The following is a 12581-nucleotide window of genomic DNA, read 5'->3' on the forward strand; positions in this document are numbered from 1 at the left end:
AAGGAACACCCATTTCCTTAAAATGTCAAATGGTATGTATGAAACTATCCAGGGTTTAAGGTAACTGTCCTTACTTTGCTCTTATATTTTGACTTTTGCTTTGGATATTTGCTGTACTTCTACATCTATATCAATCTATCTGCTCGTTTTTTTTTCCTCTTTGGATTTGAGGTATTTTTATTCAATACATTATATAAAATATTATGTAACATGCCATACATATTTTATATGTAACATTTTTTATGCAATGATTTTAAAAAGTAATGGAATCTAGTATTACTAAATATATTACAGATATATAGTGTTACAGAATGTTTAGAATTCTGTTTAAAAAGGAAAATCACAAAGAGAACTTAAACTCAATTGCAGCTCGGAATGGGTAAAATGTTTCAAAAATATGTGTCATGAGCACAGGAGTTGGTTATTTTGAAAGAATCAGATGCTAAAGTTTTAATTCCTTGCCTTCTGGCGGGACAACCTCCAACAATGGGCGAGGAAGGGTGTGGGACCAGCACAATCGGGCTTTGTCCCAGTAGACATGATCTTTGGTGCCACCCTTGGCACATGGGTTGTAGGTTGCTTCCCAAACTAGAAAATGGTTCTTCACCTCTCCCTTGACTGTGAATACTTTCAGTTGGAACTTGGATCACCGCTCTGTTCAAGGTTGATATCAGCTAATGCATAAGTATTACAGCACTGATTAATTGTGTTATTTCCCATTTAAAGCTATTTCTCTTCTGTCACTTAACTTCCCAATGACCATTCTTACGGATCAACCGTGAAAATTAGCTTGGGTCCATTATAGGCTTGGACTCATAAATGAAAGCTGGTACTGAGTTTCAAGCTATTTGTAAGTTCCACTTCCCCATTTTATTGTTTTGTGTTCTATTACAAAGAAAATTATGGTTGTATTGTTATATCGACATGAATCTTTCATCTGATGTTTGGATGTATTTGTGTATTCGCTGAATGTTTCCCTACATGTCGGTCAGTTCAGTGTTTTGTAGCCCTCTTTGTGTGTGCACGTGTGTGTTTATGTTTGTGTGTAGGAACTCAACATTTGATTGCACTTGAATGGGGAGTTGGAGTGGAGGTCAAGATAAAGTGACATAACATCCCACTTATTTTCAAGAAGAACTAAACCATCCTGCTAAACCTACTCGAATAGTCCTATTTTCTTATTTCACTTGAATTAATATCCCAGTCATATTCCTACCCTTTTCATTTCTCATCAGCACTTTCCATGTCACACAACTATATCGTTTTATGGCTGTGTTTCTCTAGCTGGAGTAAGAGGAGTTTGCACAGAGTATGTGAAAACTTAGAATTAACATGACATTAATTCTTCATGGAGCATGAATTTTGATCCATAATACGCAATTGAATAGACTACCTTTATATTACAACGAAGTCAGATGCAGGAGAGGAATATAAATTTTGTAAGATCTTTAAGGGTAAAACATAATATTTCTAAGAAATTGTGCAATCCCAGCAAATACAAGCCCTTCAGGAAGTGCACCAGATGCCCCTGGACATGCCAGTGCCTGCCAGTGAACTTGCACCTGTCATTGGGGATCCTGCGGTGGACACAAATGAGAAGCACTGCAACTTGGTGTATGGAGATGTTGGGTGACAGGAGGATATTGTATTAGAAAGAGTAGAGAAGGGTGGTGGAAATTTGCAGGCATTAACAATGCATTATGTGAGTGGGGTTATTAGAAAATAAAATGAAATACTGCCATATCACCTATTCAAATAATGTTCCCATATTTCTTTCTTCTCTTTTTTTTTTTTTTTAGGAGGAATCAGGGATTGAACTCAGGACCTCATACCTGGGAATCAGGTGCTAAACCACTAAGCTATATCCATTCCCTTCCCATATTTCTTTTTAAATATCATTTTTTTGGATGCAGCTTTCTTCCTCATGCTGATCTTTATTCCAGTCCCATATTTTTGCCTGATTTAACTGACCTAACATTCTCCGTGTAGCTAATTTACATGGTGAGCATCGTGGAAAAGAGAACCATCACCTGAACTGATAGCAGGGAAGAAATCCTAGCATCAAATCTGTCAGAGAGGTTCTTTGAGACCTTAAACTTGCTTTATTTATATCAAAATTATTATCTGTCTATGTAAAGAGACATTGGGTACAAAAAGATAAAGAGCATGGACTTTGGAGTCAGACTTTCAAAGTCAAATCTTGCCTCTGTGATTTATCAGTTTTGTTTTTGGGCACATAACTGGGCCTTCTGAACCTCGGTTTCTCCTCTCTAAAATGACAACAATACCTCCCTTACAGAGTTGTTATGAGAAATGAAAGAGATAATGGATGTCAAGAGGAGGCACTCCATAAAAGTTAGATTATTACCTTCCCCCTGCCCCTTTTCAAGGTAGTTCACACCAAATCATGTAGCCTGAGTTTGATCTTGAGCCCATTTCCTGTCAGATATTTCTTCATTTTTCTGTGTGCCATTTTTTTTTTTTATCATTATCCCAGGACTGGTTGTAAAATGTTCCATTTAACATTGTCAGTTGACTCAGCTCTTAGGTACTATAACTTTATTTTAGTAGCTTATAAACTTTTATTGTCGTAATTCACATTTATGACATTTTTCATCTGACATTTCTAGTAGCTGATTGAAATCAGGAGCATCCGTGAAAAACAGGAGATAAAGGGAAGACTTTTGGTCTAGGATGGGACTAACTAAATGTCTTTAGATTTTAGCTTGGGTAGACAGGAGGGTTAACAAGATGAGAAAAGTATGCCACAAAAGGAGGCTGGTGGGTCACTAATCGCCATTTGTTAATGCTCATAGTATAAGTATACTCTAGTGATGAGCTTTAATAGTGTAATCAGCTAATGGCTTATGAGTGTTAGACTGCTGAAGTAATACAGCACTTACAAAATATTTGGCATTGTTCAGAATTCTCTCCAATACCTCTGGCTCAGCTCGATTTATTTTTCTATTTGAAAATCATTTATCAAGATCTTTTCATGCACCACGAAATGATTATGGCAGGTTGCTTTAGAAAAGGAGTCCATTGGTTAGTAGGGGAGACATGCAAACAAGTAAATACACTTACAGATACTAAGTATAATTTTGCTATTTGTCTTAAATTATAGTCATATTAAAAGAATGATAAAATAATCTAGACTATTTTTTTTATTTTTCAGATTAAAGACTGAAGGTAGAGCTATAAGGTGAAACAGCAGTCAGGAGAGCCCTCATCTTCTAAGACAAATGTTCCGAAACAGCCCCCTGTTGGTGCTAAAGGAAGCATCACTTTAGTAACTTTCCTTAACATCTTAGTAGTTTAAACTGTGTTTGGACAGCTGCCTTTGAAATACCCTACCCCGAATTCCCTCTAAAATATTTAGGACAACATCTCCACCTACATTCTGGGATTGGCATTCAACTGTTAAAAGGATCTTGGGGTAATTTGCACTAAATTTAAGGCTTTTGAAACTAAATCCTGATCCACTCATGCTGTGCTCCCCTAGAAACAGCACCCAGTAGCTAATGTGAGAGAGGAATATAATTTATTCCTTTTCCATCTTTATTTCCCCACCACAGAAATCAAGGTCAGTTCTAATCAGAATACTAATAGCCATTTCTCTAAAGCATAGCTCCTGTCCGTATACCTCTCGATACCAGCACCCAGAGCCGAGTACCTCTGCTTCTGAACTACACCAGGGAGTGCAGCTCCCTTAAAACCACAGGCAGGGAACCCTGCATGCCAGGAAGTGCAAGTCCCAGAAGGAAGGCGTTATCGGTGAGAGTGAGCCCCTCTGCTATAACTGACTGTAGGGGACTCTCTCATAGCCCCACGTGCTTGAGACCATAGCCACTAATCACTCAGGTTGATCAGAGCGTTGGAGAACCTGACAGCGGGTGCAGATAAAGTTCTCACTTCACCCCAGCAGTCTGCTTGTTGTACGAACTTGGGTTTTACTGGAACACATAACTGTCGACTTAAGCGCCCAAATGGAATGTGAGCAGGATTAAGGAAAACCGTAGATACTCTCAACTGGTAAACTGTTTCTCAGTAAATCTCTTCTTTTGAGAATGAGTAAATGAAGAAAAGGCCAATATGGGGAAGAAAAAAATGACTAATATATGTACATAAATGTTGCTTACAAGAAATACCCCCAAAACAATAGGACAAAGGTAATCATAGTAATAATAATAATTACTATTACTATAAATTTATAAGGTGAAGACAAGTAAAAATAGAATAGTGGGAAATATTAATTTTAGACGGAGTTGAATTCAAAGGGACATTGAGGATCATTTTATATTGAAAAAAAATCACAATCCAAATGAAAGATATATCATTGAATATCTAGTAAGTAATGAACCATAATAAAATCTATACAGGGATAAAAAAGCTAGGAACACAATTCTTGAGAATGATTATATCACACTTTGATCAGTGTTTGATGGCCTAGACAAAAAGAAAATGATGTAGAGAAAAATTAAAATAATGAAATTAATACAAGTTTAAAAAGATTATAACAGTTATAACATTGTTTTATACAAAGGAAGAATATACCTTCTTTCAGAAGTTTAAGTGATAGCAACACCAATCAAAAACAGCTAGATAGTAACGAGACTGCTCCTAAACAATTAACTGGTCAAAGAGGAATTCAAAACCACAATCACGAGACACTCAGAAAATAAAGAAAATTGCCTTTATAAATGTGGGGATACAGATATAAAACTCTATTCAGAAGCACTTTTAAAGGTACACGTTTTCATTTTTAAAGTAATAATGAAAACGAATTAAACACTCCTGGCAAGAAATCAGAAAAAGAATAAAATCTAAGGAAAGTAGCATGAAGGAAATAACAAAGATGAAAGCAGAAAATCAATATATTAATGTCCATTAGGTTTAATAGTTGTAAGAGCTGATTTATTACAAAAAAAATAACAAAATGGGCAAATCCAATCAGAATATATTTCAAAGATACAGAGGCTAAAAATGTTTAATTATGAGTATGCTACATAATGTTGAAAACCTTATGGAAGAGGGAAGATTATCTAGGAAAACAATTGCCAAAATTGAACCAAGAAGAAATGAAAAATTGTAATGGCCAAAAATAACGAATAAAAGCAACAAAGAATGATCTCTGAAAGAGACATTTGGCCCTGAATATACCTTCTAGTTTTCATGGAAGAAACTGATCTTTCCCGTGCTTTGCAAAGAGTGCCAGAGAATAACCAAAGGACCATCCATCACTAACAAGTGTTATTTCTTCCACATCTGTAAAGATGATTTAATATATTTTTAAAAAATCTATTAAATATACCATAATAGGTTCAATAAGAGAAGTCACAAAATCTCAATAGCTGCTTATGAAGCATCTAATAAAACTGAACCTGATTTGTTCAAATCTAAGAAAGGAAGAAAAAGAAATTTTCTTATGGTAAAGAATATCCATTAGGATTACCATTATAAACCTGCAAATATACTTAATGGCAAAATAAGAGAGATTCATATGAAGATCATGAGCAAAATAAAATGATCATTGCCACTCTCTTCTGATGTTAACATTGCCCTGGAAATTCTGTATTTTGATAAAGGCACAAAGCATAGGAATTAATTACTGGAAATAAGGATATAAAATTATATTATTTGAAGATTATATAATTTTGCCACAAACTTAAAAGCATCAACTGAAATACTCTCATAAATTTATTATGAAAGTTTAAGGAATTGGATGCAAGATGAGAACTTAAGTATTAATAATCTCCCTATAGAATTGTGATAACCTCAGTGAGTTGTAATGGGGGGAAATAATTCAGTTCAAAATAGCAATAAAATAAAATAAAAGAGCACAAAATGCTTACAACAGGAAATGTTCAGCTATATATGAAGAAAATAACAAAATCTTACTGAGCAGAACTTTAGAACACTGAATAAATAAAAAAGGTATTTAGGGAGGCAGCTGTGGCTCAATCAGTTGGGCTCCCGTCTACCTTATGGGAAGCCCTGGGTTCGTGTCCCAGGGCCTCCTTGTGAAGGCGGGCTCGCCCATACACTGCAGAGAGCTGCCAGCCTGCAAGGCCCATGGAGAGCCGACTCAGCAAAGTGACGCAACAACCAAAAAAAGGGAGACAAGCAAAATAAAACACAGAGGAGCGTGCAGCGAATGGATACAGAGAGCAGACAGCAAGCAAGCCATGGGTGGGTGGGTGGGGGGGGATAAATAAAAATAGTAAAAAATAAAAAATATGGACACAGAAAGCAGACCACAAGCAAAGCTATGGGGGGCGGGGGGGATAAAAAAATAGGTGAAAAAACTATTGTAAAAACTTCAGTTTTCTAAAATTAACTTACAAGTTCTGCTTATTTTATTAAAATATAAATGGGATTTGGGGAAAATTGATAAAATGACTCCAGAATATTTAGATTCTCTCCTAAAAAGATATTCAGTGATATAGTCAGATTATACATAAAAATGCTCACTTTAGGAATATTGATAGCAATGAAAAATTGGAAACAACCTAGACATTCTATAAGAAAAGAAAGGGGAAATAAAATATATATTTATACAATGAAACGTATTATTCAAAGTGGCCTTCATATTTTCCTTTTCGGAGAATTTCAAGTGGCATGGAAATATGCTCACAATATTATTTAAGAAAAATGTAGGGACCTGATACAAATTTGTTTATCGAGCATTCAGCAGGGATTATTTAGAACCTAATTTTGTTTAAAGCTATATGAAGATATATAAAATTTTAATTTATGCAAACATAGCACATGCACACAGAAAAATATTGGAAGAAAATTTACCTAAATAATAATTACCATCATCTCTACAAAGCCTTTTTTAAAATTCCTTTATAGTTTTGATTTATTTCATCATATATTACCTTTAGAGCTGAAGAATAATGTTTTAAAACCACTTCATCAAACATACGTTGGGTAAAATTTGATTCTAAAGATCATTTCTGATTTACTGTGATACAACAAAAGGTCAGTAATTGAAGTACTGGATGGCAGGCCTGTAAGCCTTGAGACTGTAGCCTAGAAGTTAGGTGCTCTTTATAAAACTGTCCTACTCTAGAGATCAAATAACCCCCAATAAACAATAAATAGTTGATTTTGAATCCTAAGACTCAACTCACTTCAGTGATACGTCATTGTAGTCAGTACTGAAGCCACAGAACCAAGAGCTGCAAGCATGCATGGCGTTATTCTAAGTGCTACAGAATATTGCTTTTGATTGGAGACAACTTTCTGTTATCTCTTTTTAGAGGAAGATGCAACATTTCCTCAGAGGCTTTTTACCAACTACTATTTTATTTTTAACATAATGGAACTTTGAAAATTTTATAATGTGCCCCTAGGAAGCTCCTCAAATGACAGTGGCATACGGTGAGCAATTATTTCCCCCATGCTTCTTTGGATTTTTTAAGAAGTTTTTTTGAAATGTCGATGCTCTAGCAAACGTCCACAGTTGTTGAGACAATACTGAAACGGGTTTTATATCCTGTTTCATTTTAGGCACACCTTTCTCCACACTTTGTGTTTTCTGTTTGGGAGCAAATAAATGTGAATTAAAAGATGTAACAGTCATTCTCCGGGGTGGACATGCTTCTGTACCACGGGAAATAAACCCAGTGTAGTGGAAAAGACCTTTGGAATCAGAGAACCCTTGCTTCAATACTATTATATGATTTGGGCAACTTTTTCTGAGCTCATTTTCCTCTTATATATGATGGGGCTACCCCCAAAGAATTGTTGAGAAGATTTAATGAAATAATATCTTTGTGCAATGCATATAGCAAGTTCTGCATATAACTGACACTTAATAAATGTTAATTTCTTTCTTTCCTCCTTTCAGTAACCTGATTTAAATGCTTCATTTCAGATTCATAGCTCTCCTACCTGAGTTAATTTTTAAAACACATTAATTTTCATGGTACCTGAAGGAAATAATACCTAACAACTATATTCTAACTTTGACTTTTCTACCATTTTTTCATATTTATCTAATAAGAATTGCTATTACTCTCAATTTACAGATGAGAAAATAGGGGCACAGAGAGGCTGAACTGTTTGCCTAAAGTCATATAAAGGAGACAGAATAAATATTTGTTGAATGAATGGATGAACTGAGATTGGGCCCCAGATCCGCACATACCTAATACTTTGCTACTGATAAAACTTTAATTTGCATTTCTGGTTCTTGGGAATTGTGGATCAAAATGAAGGCAGGTTGCTGTTTTCCGGAAGGGATGCTGTGTCTTTCAAACTTGTAGAGAAATAACTCTGCACCATTCCCCTGAACTGCGGAGGGCACGGGCATGGGTGGTATTTGGCATCATAAGCTTTCTTAAAAGAGGGAGTTCATTCTTTCTAAGAGCATTGGGAGGTAAAAACCCATCAAGATAGTGTGTTCTCATGATGATTTCAATGAATTATCATGGAAATGAGTTTTAGAAGAGAGGTAATGCTTTGTGATAATAGCCTGATAATGCCATTAGCTATGAACTGTAATTGTAATAGCATTAGTCAAATGAATATATCTGATATTAATTTGAGTGTCAAATATTTCTATAAGGTTCTTCTTGTTAATTAAGCCTCAGCCTTAGTATTATTAATTCAGCATCTAGCCAGTGCTTGTACATAGTAGGAATCTAGTATGCATTTGTGGACTCAATTAATAGATTGATCTCTAAGTGGAACTATTTAAAAATAGCAACATACTGAATTTAAGTCATAGCATGGATATAGCAGAAAATGACTTTTATCCACTGTCTGCTTGTTTACAGAGTCTGTTCTCTCATTTGCAACACAAGTTAGCTAATGTTACAGACTTTTTTTCAGAATTTGAGAAGAAAGCATTTCTAATCTTTTGTATATTTGGGGGGAAAATAGTGCATAAGATTTACCCCAATTTACTTTAATTCAAGATTAAAGTAATGTCTTGTAGTCTAGAGATTATTTTTATTTTATTTTATTATTTTATTTTTCATATCAACCAAGCACAATGTGTGGACTTTATTTGGAACTTAATGCAAGCAAGCTATAAAAAATTAATGACATTTATGGTGCAATTGGAATTTGAACACTTATTGGACATTTGATAAGGCTTATTCCTAATTTTAGATATAATAATGATATTGTAACTATGTTCAGAAATAGTCCTTTTATTTTATTTTTAATAATTTTTTTACTTTTAAAGAAGCTTTAGGTTACATAAATGCTACATAAAAAATATGGAAGATTCTCATATGCTCCCATTCCCTTCCTCTCTCACACTTTCCCACATTAACAACATCTTTCATTAGTATGGTCCATTTGTTAGAATCGATGAACCCATACTGAAGCACTGCTACTAACTGTGGACTACAGTTTACATTACAGTTTACACTCTGCCCTGCGCAATGTTTTAGGTTATGACAAAATACACAATGGCCTGTATCCATCATGGCAATGTAGAGACCATTTTTAAATCTACCAGACATCTTCGTGCCTGCCCTGAGCACCTGAATATTGCTTGGCAACATCGTGCTTTAGTATTGACACCAATTTCCGTGGTCACCACTAACTGGGACTTCCACACTGCCAGCAGTCTTAGGGTTTTTCTTATAAATTGTCTCTTCTGCTGCCACAATGATGAGTTCCCATCTCCTTGCTGCACACTTCAAAAAGGAAATTGGAGGCTTTGAAGGGAGGCTCTGTCATCTTCTCAATTCCAGAACTACTCATCTGCTTGTATCTGTCCCCGTCCTCTCCTTTCTCCCTTCTGCTTTCGTGCAGGAAGGAGCATCCATCCTTCTGTAAGAAGCCAGTCTCTCTCGGTAGATTCTTGACTGTGTCCACCACCCCTTTCCTTAGTGCCTCAGCTCCATCAGTTCTCACCTCTTTTTCCTGCATTTTTAAACATTCTCTTTACACCAGATATTTTCATCAGTGTTAAATATGCTCAAGCAACTCTCATAATAAAGAAGTATTTTGAACTCATGTCTAGGATTGCCAGATAAAATTCAAGATTTCCAGTTAAATTTTAATTTCAGAGAAACAGTGGTTTACTTTTCAGTATAGACATGTTCTAAATATTGAATGAATAATCTTTTAATATGTGTTCCAAATATTGCAGGGGGCATACTTATACTCAAAATAATTCATTGTTTTTCTGAAATTCACATTTAACTGGGCATCTTGTATTTTTATTTGCAAAATCTGATAACTCTACCCACCCTCCAGTCACCATTCTTGAATCTCCTTTAGTGCCAAGTTCTACAAAATAGTTATTTCCTCACTTCCTAGATATTCTTCACCAATCTTCTGTTTGGCTTTCATTCCCATCTCACCAGAAATGGCTCCTGCTAAAATTATTGGTGACAATAATGTTGCTAAATCTTAGGGACACTTTCTATTCTTCAACCTGCTTGATCTCGCTGTAGCATTTGAAACAGTTTACCATTTTCTGCTTGAACCAATCCTCTTGTTTGTATTTAAAGAATATATATAAATATATACTACATATAATATATAATATATATTTATACACACATACAATGCACATATATTTATTAATTTATATTTCACCTTGCTTTGGCATGATATTTCACCTTTGTTCAACTTATAACATTGGTGTTTTCAGGTCTAGGTCCTGGGCTCCTTTTTCTCTTCCTTCTTAATATTCACACTAGGTAATTTTATTCACTTCAGTGGGTTCATATGTTATTTTGTGCCAAAGAGTCCATATTTGTGTTTCTAATCCAGATTTATTTTCTAAGCTCTAGATATTGCTATTTGGATATCTCACAGGTAAGTCAAATGTGTTTAAAAATGAATGAGGGGAAGTAGATTTGGCTCAACTGATAGAGCATCCTCCTACCACATGGGAGGTCCAGGGTTCAAAGCCAGGGCCTCCTGACCTGTGTGATGAGCTGGTCCATGTGCAGTCCTGATGGGAGCAAGCAGTGCTGTGTCACACAGGGGTGTCCCCCAAATAGGGGAGCTCCACAAACAAGGAGTGCACCCTGCAAGGAGAACTGCCCAGGGTGAAAAAAGTGCAGCCTGTCCAGGAGTGGTGCCGCACACTCGGAGAGCTGACACAACAAGATGACGCAACAAAAAGAGACACAGATTCCGGGTGCCTCTGACAAGAATACAAGCGGACACAGAAGAACACACAGCGAATGGACATAGAGAGCAGACAATGAGGGGGGGGAGGGGCGAGGGAAGAGAAATAGATATAAATAAATAAATCTTAAAAAAAAAAGAACAATGGGTGATAAGTTTCTTAATCACTTCTTTTCTTAGAATTCTCTATTTCATAATAGGAATTGTTGCCCACCAAGTTTCTCACGCTAGAGTCTAAGATGCTCCCTTGGTACCACCTCCTCTTTCCTGCATCCTACAACCCCTGGCTCTGTATCAAAACCATCACTCTGCATTATTTTATTTGATTTTACCTCTAAAATATAGCTCGTATCCATTCACTTCTCTCCATCTGCCTATTACCTCTCCAGCTCATCACCCTAAACTTGCCTGGTTTACTTCAATTGTAATCTCCCTGCTACTCTCAAGCCATTCCTTTTCCCTTGCAAGTTATACTGCATCCAGAGTGGTCTTTTAAAAACACAAATAGATCATGTCACTCACCTGATGAAATCCTTTGATTTATCACTTTCAAATTTAAAAAAATCCTTGTACGCCCAAAGGTCCTGCATGATTTGACCTCTAACTGCTCACCTTGATTTCATGTCATTCTCTTTTTCCTCAGAATATTTTCAGCTTACTGGACTTCTTCGGGTTCTTCTGATGTTCCTAGTAACTCCCCATTTCAGATGCCCTGCATACGTGCTTTCAGCTAGAAAAATTCGTCCCCATGCTTACCAAGCCAAATACCACCTATTCCATCCTTCTAGTTTCAGTGTCAGTACCATTTTTAAGGACTCAGTGTGAAGATGGATACGGCTCTAACTCTCCCCAGACTTCTATATTTGCCATGCAGTGGAGGATCCCTTAATGTCAACAGGCCCATGCAGCCAAGAAGGATCACAGAGCATTGCTTTATTTCACCTGATCAAAATCTGGACCTGAAATTGGAGTAGAGTAGAACAACCTGGACCTGCATTTATTGAGCACATTCATTTTTTGAGAATTATTAAAGTGCCACACCAAACTATCATATCCAGTTGGAAAACACTGAAAAAATCCCACTCAAATTACAATAATAACACAACAGCATTTTTTGTGCACCTATATTTACCTTGCACGTGGTATCCATTTCTTCTAATCCTCCTAAAAATTTTGCAAGGTAAGTCGTTAGGAACATTATATTAGAGAAAGAGAAACTGAGGCTTGGTGAGGTTAAGTAACAGACTCAATATCTCACAGCTCTTGAAAGACTGAGTCGAATTTGAACTCATATTTTTTGACTAAAAACTCTGTCCTTTCTATTTCTTGTGAGCCAGCAGCAGCAGGTGATTCCTTTCCATAGTCTAAAGGATAATTTGTGCTGTTCTGATATGGTTATGAACCCTAAGATCTCTGACTAGCTCCAAGGATTTCTGTAGAACCAAAGATTGAGGGTGTGGAATAAATTGTTT

General features: G+C 36.0%; 1 protein-coding gene across 1 annotated transcript in view; it reads right to left on the reverse strand.

Moving 5' to 3' along the window:
* Positions 1 to 12581, reverse strand: part of SLC15A5 (solute carrier family 15 member 5) — a 73416-nt gene that overhangs the window by 6154 nt on the left and 54681 nt on the right. The gene's annotated exons all lie outside the window — the stretch shown is intronic.

This window comes from Dasypus novemcinctus, chromosome 20 (genome assembly GCF_030445035.2).
Source record: "Dasypus novemcinctus isolate mDasNov1 chromosome 20, mDasNov1.1.hap2, whole genome shotgun sequence".
Lineage (NCBI taxonomy): Eukaryota > Metazoa > Chordata > Mammalia > Cingulata > Dasypodidae > Dasypus > Dasypus novemcinctus.